The sequence below is a fragment of the Podarcis filfolensis genome (genome assembly GCF_964270895.1).
Source record: "Podarcis filfolensis genome assembly, chromosome: W".
NCBI classification, from domain to species: domain Eukaryota; kingdom Metazoa; phylum Chordata; class Lepidosauria; order Squamata; family Lacertidae; genus Podarcis; species Podarcis filfolensis.
The window spans coordinates 23,072,159-23,081,706 of NC_139619.1; the positions used below are offsets into that span (position 1 = coordinate 23,072,159).

Genomic DNA, 9,548 nt, shown 5'->3' on the forward strand with positions numbered 1-9,548 from the left:
CACCGCGTCCAGGTCCACTGCGGCTGAAGCGCACGCCCACGCTTTCAGTGTGAAAATGTGTTTGGCCGCCACCGGTACCGCTTCCTCGAGATACTGCGGCTTCCTGGATAGTGCATCCGCCATGACGTTGGTGTCACCTGGGACGTATTCTATCCGGAAATCAAAATCCGCAAAGAACTCCGCCCAGCGGATGTGTCTCTGGTTCAGGAACCGCGCCGTGCGCCAGTACTCCAGGTTCTTATGGTCCGTGCGGACCTGCACTGTGTGTCTGGCTCCGACTAGGAAGTGCCTCCATGCCTTGAAGGCTGCATGAATGGCCAGCAACTCCCTGTCCCAGATGGTGTAGTTCTGTTCCGACTTGCTGAGTTTCCTGGAGTAGAACGCGCACGGCCTCCAGTTCCCTTGCGGATCTTGCTGCAACAGGACCGCCCCCACCGCTCTGTCCGAGGCGTCCGTCTCAACCCTCATTGGCTTGCTGGGGTTCACGTATAGCAGCTGTTCTTCGGACGCGAAGAGACGCTTGAGTCTCCGAAAGGACTGCTCCGCCTGGTCCGTCCAGGTGAACTTCTTCTTCTTGGAGCTGAGTGTGTCCGTGATGGCCGCCGTCTCCTTCGCGAACCCCTTGATGAACTTGCGATAAAAGTTGGCGAAGCCAACGAACTTCTGGACCTCCTTCCGATTGCGCGGGCTCTTCCAGTCCAACACCGCGCGGACCTTGGTGCTGTCCATGGCGAGTCCCTTGTCGGACAGCTTGTAGCCCAGGAAATCCACCTCCGTCATGTCGAACTGGCACTTCTCTAGTTTGGCGTAAAGTCTGTGCTCCCGTAGCCTCTGCGGGACCTCCTTGACGTCCCCCTCGTGAGCCTCCTGAGATTCCGAAAAGATCAGGATGTCGTCCAGGAAGCAGACGCACTTCTTGTATAGGAGTCCCGCTAACACGTGATGCATGAAAGCTTGGAATGTATGGGAGCCATTTTGTAGACCAAACGGCATTACGCGATATTCATAGGTGCCTAAAGGTGTAAACATGGCCGTCTTCCACTCATCGCCCTCCCGCATGCGTATAAGGTTGTACGCCCCTCGTAGATCCAACTTGGTGAAGAGTCGTCCCTTCCTCACCGTCGCGAGCAGGTCATCGATCTTGGGCATGGGGAATGCTGTGGGTTTCGTCCTGGCATTGATAGTCCTATAATCAACTACGAGCCTGCGTTGGGGCGTGTCTTTCTTCTTCACGAAAAACACGGGACTGCCCCCCACTGCTTTGGATTATTGGATGAATCCCCGCTTCAAGTTGTGATCTATGAACTCCCTGAGTTCTTGCAGTTCGTCCTCAGACATGGAATACAGTTTTCCAGTCGGCAGCGTCGCCCCCGGCAGGAGGTCAATCTTGCAGTCGTAGGGCCTGTGGGGCGGCAGCTTATCCGCTTCCCTCTCGCAGAAGACCTCCAAAAACTCCTTGTACTTGTTGGGTACCGCTTGCACCATGCCTAGGTGTAGCTGCGGTTCATCCTCTTGCCCCTCCTCTTCCTGGCCAGTCCGAATGCAGTGTTCTGCGCAGTAGGAAGAGCAGAAGGTTAATTGCCGCTGGTACCATGCTAATGCCGGGCTGTGCCTATCCAGCCAACTCATGCCCAACACTATGGGCGTGTCCGACAGGTGGGTGACGTTGAAGCTGATGACTTCGCGGTGGTTTCCAATTTGCATTACCATAGGCGGTGTTTGCTGTATCACCTCTCCCCCCAGTATCTTCCTGCCGTCGACCGTGACCACGTTTAGGGGCATCGTGGCTGGCAGGAGTGCTATGCGATGTTGCTTGATGAAGTCCACTCCTACAAAGTCTGCGTTGCTCCCAGAGTCGATGGTGATTGGGACTTCCAGGGTGAGCCCATTGGGCAGCTGGAGTGATGCGGTGAGTTGCACCACTGGTTTGGGTGGGAGGGGATCTGTGGGCTGTAAAATCTCTGGGGACTGCTTCACTGACTCGCCTGGCTGGGCCCCAGTGGTTCTGTTTCCAACCAGGCTTCTTCTTCCCCCTGCAGTTGTTCTTGCTGCTGAAATGCTCCCTTTACTGTTGCTGAGGCTGCAGTGTGCTTCCGGATCCTCTGGGGACACTCTTTGGCCATGTGCTGTGCACTGTCGCAGATGTAACACTTCCTGCTCCCTCTAGGAGTCTTCGCCTTGACTGCTCCCGGTGTTTGGGCTCTGTTTGCTGTCTGAGCCCTAGCACCACCTATCTCCATCGGCTCTTCTCCCCTCCCCAGTGGAGGCGTGGATAACGCGCGCCCTGTCTCTTTGGGTAGGAAGGGAGTTGTTCTGGCTGGAGTGTTCGCCCTGCGCCCCTCCTCTCTGCTCCAAGGGCGGTCTTCCAGGCGCACTCCTATCGCAAGTGCTCTTTGGACGACCTCTGTGGTGCTTTTAGGTCTTTCTCCTCTTGCCAGCTCATCTTTCACGGCCCCATTCAGTCCCTCCCAGAACAGATCCCTCACGGCAATGGAGTCTTTCTCCCACCCGAGCACGATCACTAACGCAAAAAATCGTGAGTGATATTGCCTCACCGTGGCTTTCCCTTGCTGCAGCCCATGCATTTCCCTCCTGGCCACATCCACATCTACCGTTGATTTAAAACAAGCGTCCATAGCTTTGATAAACGCGTCAGCATCTCGGAGGACTAGATCATTTTCGCGCCACAAATTCCGCAGCCACGCTTTTGCTTCCCCATGCAAATGAGTAATTATGAATCCCACTTTCTCTTCCTCATCTCTAAAGTCTTTCCGAAGCAAATTGAGCGCGTAAACTATGTCGGCTCTGAAGTTAGGGTACTGCTGCAGGTTCCCGTCGAAGTGGGCTACTATGCTGCCCCCCCTCTTCCCGAGGCCAACTCCCTCCGGCTTGGGTCCTGGCAGCCCCTCCTTCCCCAAACATTCCCACCTGGTCTGCAGATCCCGGCAGAGCGCTACTGCTTCGTCTTCTCTTTTTCTGGATGCCTCTACTTCTGCATACAGCCTCGTGACTGCGCTTTGCAGTTCTTTCACCTGGTCCTCTGTAGTCATCTTTGCTAATCTTCGTGAGCTTGCAAAACGCCAAGTCTTGCCCCTCGCTGCACCAACTCACGCTGCGAGGGTTAATTCAGAGTGAGACGGAGCATACTGTCAGAGCTGCCCAAGGTCCCAGCTCACAAAGGACCAACGCTGCTTCGTTGTTAGGTACAAAGTCTTTATTGAAGTTCAGTTTCACTTCCAGAGCCGCAGCGCACAGCTCTACGTCTCAACTGTTAGACCGCTGATGCTCCGTCTGAATCTCCTCCCCCCTGACACCAATTTAAGATTCTAGCCTTACTCCACCTCTTCCTCAGTTCCTTCCGCCTCTGGTTCCGCCTGGCCGTTGGGGTCTCGCCCTTTCTAGCCTCTTCTGACGCTGAGTCCCCTGAGCCTTCCCCCTCCCTCCGGCGGGCTTTAGGAGCTGGTTCCCCATCCGGGTCTCCTGCTGTTCCCCGCGCCTGTGCATTTGAACTTGGCGCGCGCGCCCAGCCGGTAACTTTTCTCCTGACCATTTCACTGCTGCTGCTGTCACTGCTTCCCCCTCTGGGGGGGCTAGCTGCAACTGACCTCCCCTCCGTTGGAGGCGTGGTCAGCCCTGACTCACTCTCTCTCCCCGCTGGAGGAGACGCTGGCCCTGACACATGTGACTCTTCCCCCCCACTACGCTCTGGTGGGGAAACTGGTCCCAATCCCCCACTGCTGCTTTGGGGTTCCCCTCTGTCTCCTTGTTTCTGGTGCGTCCCCCCTGGGACCCCCCTTGCCCTGACCATAGGCGCCCCCTTCTGGGAATCTTCTGATTCGCTGGAGAAGCTCATGGAATCTCTCGGGCCACTGTCATACTCCCCTATGCTGCCCTCGGATTCTTCCCCTTCGCTCTCCATTTCCTCTCTCCCCAGTGCTGCTGCTCCTGAGTCCCTGACAATATCCATTCTTAAAGTCAATGAGAAAGATACAGCAAAAAGGATACAATTTGATACAGCGAAAAAGAATCCATTCCCCAAGGCACAGTTGACCTTCTTGTAGGGTGTGAAGGCAGAATACGATCTATTTCATATTGGTAGGGTCCTTCTCCTTCATTCCCCTCTCTGACCCTGACTCTCTTATGACACAGGGACCATCCCAGAGTGTGGGCACAACTTCTGCCGGTCCGGCCTGATCCAGTGCAGCGGGGCAAAAAGGAGGCTGGCTTCCTGTCCTCAAGGCCGATTTCGAGTCCAGAGAAGGAGCCTCGTCCGCAATCGGCAATTGGCTACCTTTGTCGAAGTCGCCAAGACTCTCAGTCTTCAAGAGGGAAAGGAGGAGTCTGTGAGAAGCACCAGGAGCCCCTGAAACTCTTTTGCAAGGAGGATGAAGCCCCCATCTGTGTGGTTTGGGGCAGACCCAAGAAGAACAAACACCACAAGGTGATTCCTCTGGAAGAGGCTGTCGAGGAATACAAGGTACCTTGAGGGGGAGAAATAGCTGTGTATTCTTCTTGGCAGGTTATCTTCTTAATTCTCAGATCCAAAGTAGGCATGGTATTAATTGGTGGTTGTTTATTACCTTAGAAGCAGCCAAGGGGAAGCCTGAGGGCTGCTGGGATGGCTGGTAGGAGGGAGTCAAAGTCTTTCTCTCTGCCACGGGGGCCAAGGGATCTTCCCTTGAAATACAGCAGCTTCAAAGATTTGGGTTGGGACCATGGCAGGGAGAGAAAGGGTTAACCTCATCCACATCCCCCAGCAAGGTTGCTTTGTACATATTTAGAACACTACAAATGTGAATTGCACATGTCTCCTTTGGCTAGCAGGATGCCTCCTCAATACCCTGCCAAGCAGATAGCAGCAAGGGGTCAGCTGCAAGGGGGTGGGGTCTGGGGGCCAGTGTTATAAGGAAAAAAATGGCTCCTTTTCCCTTCTGGGGTACCTCAGAGCCCATATAGAGTCCTTTTGTAGCTTCTCTATCGGTAGGAGAAAATAACAGAGGCCAACCAGAGAATACTGAGAAGCAAAGCAGCTAGTAAGCCAGATCTTTATTAACTGTTGCAACAGGGTGCTCACCCCCCCCCCCACGCAGGAGGGAGGAGGAGACCCCGAACCAAGTCCTTATATAGACATTTGAAATTGCCCACCCTGGAGCCCAAGACCACCCCTCCATACATCATACATACATCACAGAAGGGGCGGCCTACAACAGAATCCTGTCTGGCAGGAAACCTGTTGATGGGTTTACCAGGCTGTTCATGGGTTTACCTGGATATTCTTTTGTGATGATAACTACTTACGGTATTTATGTATGTGTTCTGTACTTTTTTTCCCCCTCCAGTAAATTACTTTGCTATTATAGCCACTGGACCCAAGAAGCCAGTATAATATTCATCTCCTCTCTTTGTGTCTCAATCAAAGCTGAGTTTTCCCTTTTCTTGTCAGGGAGAGATCTGTCGCCGCCTGGAGATTCGGAGGAAAGAGAGAGGGGAAATTCGGGCCTATCAAGCAGACCTAGACAAAGAAAGCAAAGACCTCCTTGGAAGTGTCCCTATTGTTACTAGTGGGGGAACAAGCACTTCAAGAAGCAAGTCCGGACTGAGGAGGGAGGGGGAAATCTGCCCATTTCAACTTCTCCCCATTACTCCTTTTCCCATATCGGTTTGTTATTTATTTATTATTCTGAAAATGAATCAAATGCTAGGGTGGCTACCTTCTCATATAAAGATCTTGATACGTGCTTTACCCTCATAAATTCATTTTTTGTGAACATTACCTGGATGGGTCAACCTTGAGAAATTCAGAGGTGTGAATTTCAAAAGATTGATGTTTTGGTCTCCATATTTTTCCAAGAATTGTGAATTAGGTAAGTTCACCTTTGAATGCAGCTAAATGGAGTTTATTTCCCATTGTTGTTTATTATGTGAAAAGCAATCAAGGAGAAGCCTGAGGACTTGTGAGCTGAGAGGGTGGAAGCAGTTCAATTCAAATCATAATTCTCTTGCTGATGTTTTGAAGGCTGACCCTCTTCCTCACTCAGACCTCCTCAGAACCGGAGAGGCTGAAGACTGTGAAGAAGTTGAGACAACTGCGGCAGTTCCTGGAAGAAGAAGAAGAAGAAAAGCGTCTGCTGAATCACGTGGAAGAGGTGGAGAAGGAGATTGCAGGGAGAAGAGATGAGCAGCTGGCCAGACTCTGCAGGAAACTCTCCTCTCTTGAGAGGATCATCCAGGTGATGGAGGAAAAGGGTCAGCAGCCAGCGAGTGAACTGCTGCAGGTAAGACAGCTCCAGGAAAAGGCTGCCTCCCATCCTTTCTGTGCCCCTTTCATGTACGCAAGGAGTGTAGGGGCTCAGTTGACGGAGCCTTGAGTCAGCTTTGTAATGGACAGGAACACCCCAGAGACCTGGGATGCTGAACTCACCTGAAGGCCGACTAGAGATTCTTCAGTCTTCTTGAGGGAAGGGGAGGGGATTTTCTGCTCCTTGCTGATGATTTGCCTCCGAATGCCTTCCCGCTGGGCAATGCTGCCTTCCTGCCCTGCCCTGGGCTTTGCCAAGGATGCAGTCAGGCCTCCTTCTGACATGAGCCAGTCTCTTGACCAAGCTTCTCTTCCCGTTCCCTCCACAACTTCTGGGTGGATCCCCTTCCCCATAGATCCTGATCGGCCCAAAATGGTGCTCGGTCACAGTGACCAAAGAGCAAGACAGAGGGACTCATCCAGACTGCGCCACCTTCTCCACTCACAATCCCATATGGCCAGATGTACAAGTGCTTCTGAACGCCCTCTTTAAGGAGGCTAAGAAGGCTGACATACTGGCAAAGGCAGGAGAAGCCCTATTACGGAATGATTACCAGATGTCCCCGTCTCCCGGGGACAGTCCCCGGATTTACAAATCTGTCCCCAACAAAATCCGTCCCCGGAATGTCCCCGGATTTCATAGAAGGCCCCCAGATTTATATTTTAAGTGTTGTAGATTTATTAGTAGGGAAGGAATGTTGTGTGATTGGTTCAACGGCACAAGACACATCATATGGGGACTTCCGGCGAGGCAAAATGGCGGGTGCCATGGCAATGAGCAGCTCCTGAAGCCAGCCAGAGCCAAGTGCACTACCAGGCTGGCTCCGGGCTGCTGAGACTGCTGCTACCGCTGCCACTGCCGAGGGGGAACCAGGGATGCCCGGCGCGTCAACTGGGGCTTTTTCTTACTCCAGCTTTGGCGTGCAGATCCCGGGTTCAGCCCCAGATCTCTGGAGCGGAAAGGCTCTTGGGCGTGAATATGAAGGGCAGCACCTGTCAGAATAGGTCATACTGAGCCAGTACAGATGAACGTGACTATTGGTTCGCTTCCTCGGCATCCCAGAACTGTGAAGGTTGCCTCAACTGTTGAGCAACACAGCTAAGGAAGAAGGAGTGGAGTGTCTCCGGAGGGGAGCATAGCTCCCATTCCCTTCCAAACACACAGACAGGACAGTGTGGTGGCACCCCTGGAATAGTTTCAGCAGCCGGAATGGCTGGCTGAAAAACACACCATTGCACTATTTTTGAATGGGATTCAATCTGAATCAGCCAGTTAGTGAACTTGGTGCTCCTGTGCAACAAACCCACTACAAAATTGCTCTTCCCCGCACACTTCCAGGTCCCTCCAGCTGGGCTTTTTGAGTGTGATGGATTTTTCTCACTCCAGAGCAGTTTGTGTTCAAGCTGAAGGTCGCCAGGAAAGCAAGGGAGACTAAAAAAATTGCATTTGTTAATATAATAAGGTTTTAATAACTCTAATAATGACTAACTCTGTGGAAATGACTGGAAAAAGAAAAAAAGGAAAATCAACGCCTTCGACTCTTGGTTTCCTGGAAGAAGATCAAAAGACTCCCCTGGACTAGAAGAGACATCTCATTAACAACTGGAGAAATGCCAAAGAACTTTGGATATCTGCTTGGGAAGTTTCTGATGCAGTATTAATTTAACAAGGAGCCAGGAGTGAAACCGAAAGTAGACTGACCAGCTAGCTGAATCCATTTATATTGCTATGGGGTGGGGGGAAATGTCTAACATTTTACTTTTCGATACTTGTATTTCCAGGGTGAATTGAATGGGTGGAGGGGGGGGGTTGGAGGAGAGGCAGAAAGAAGAGCTAACTTGTCCGTAGCTGGGGGCACAATCTGGACGGTTCTGCCAGGGCGCAAGATCACCTAACTACTGCTCTGCGCCTCTGGACCAGGGGTGGATGGTGCTCATTGGGACTGGGAGGGTGGAAGGCAAGGAGGCCAACAGTAGGTGGCGCCAGAGCCAAGGAGTGGCAGAGCAAATGTGTTCTGTATCTGAGATGGAGTGGGAAGGGGCTGGCGGCCACCGCAGCCATCCCGTCTGCCCTCATGGACCGGCCAGAATCCACTGGGCAAATGCTCATCTTGCCAGAGTCTATTGGTAATTGATTTGCAGCTTCGCTTGCCCCCGGAGCCCACACGCTTCCTCTGCGTGCCTCTGTTCCCTCTGGGCAGCTTCCAGCTGCAATGTAGCAGAGCATTGCACAGCGATAGAAGCAGAAGCAGTCAGCCGTGTGTACGTAATAAATTCAGGCCGACGCGCTCTTTGTTCCTTATCTTACAAATAGCTTTATTCCCGTGGAAAAAACAACAGATCGTAACTTTCCCGGTGACACCGCACCCATTTCGATCCTCTCCCGGACCGGGCTAAGCTCACTCTGTGTAACAGAGTAGAACACTCCCTCTTAGTGTTCTTTGCCACGCCTCAAAGAATGTGAGACGTCACTCAGAACTTCTTAACCCTGTAAGTTCTGACTCTCTCCATACCCCCTCTCGTATCACATTCTGAGAGGACTTGTGAACACACATTTACAGACCTCTGTGTGTTCCACACCTTCCCACCTGCCTGTTGAGCCTCCTCACAAATCTCAGGTTCGCACTGTGCGAGACCAACCCACGCATTTGTGACTCGAAACCTCTCAGGTGGAATTCCCTTTGTTGCCCGAGATGACCGCCTGGGCACAACCTGGGGTGCTTCTTCTGACCCACTGGGGCCAGCAAGTGCGTCTTTTTCATCAGACGACTCCCCCTCTGACTTGACCTGTCTGTGAGCTTTCTCCTTTATTCTAACAGGAGATGAGGGCTCACTCTTGGACACTCCTTTAACAACCTGTGGAGACGCCTTCCCCTGGTGCTGACCCTGATCATCGATCAGGTCACCATTACCTGGCTCTCCCTCCTCCTCAGATTCAGACAAACAATCTGAGAGAACGTCAGGGCTCATTTTGCGCCTTGGACTATTTCCCTGCTGCTCTTTGAACTCAGCATGCTTACTGACCAGAAGCTTGGTCTGATCACCTTCTGGCCATGCAAATCTCCACCCCTTCGTCGTAGGCTCATACCCACAGAAGATCATTTCCTGGTACCTTGGACCACCCTCTTGCTGCAGACACTTTGGTACAGGCACCAAGGCTCTGCAACCAAATGAACGGAAGAAATGCACCTGCGGCCTCTGTCCGTTGAGCAAGAAATACGGGGTGTCACCTACCACTGAATTGTAGCAC

At 52.4% G+C, this 9,548-nt stretch overlaps 1 pseudogene across 1 annotated transcript; it reads left to right on the forward strand.

Moving 5' to 3' along the window:
• The first annotated feature begins 1,147 nt into the window (after positions 1–1,147).
• Positions 1,148–8,517, forward strand: LOC310753715 (zinc finger protein RFP-like; annotated as a pseudogene). Its single transcript has 5 exons — positions 1,148–1,159; positions 4,257–4,477; positions 5,444–5,554; positions 6,087–6,275; positions 8,500–8,517. The product of its transcript is annotated as a zinc finger protein RFP-like (transcript).
• Positions 8,518–9,548: the final 1,031 nt, after the last annotated feature.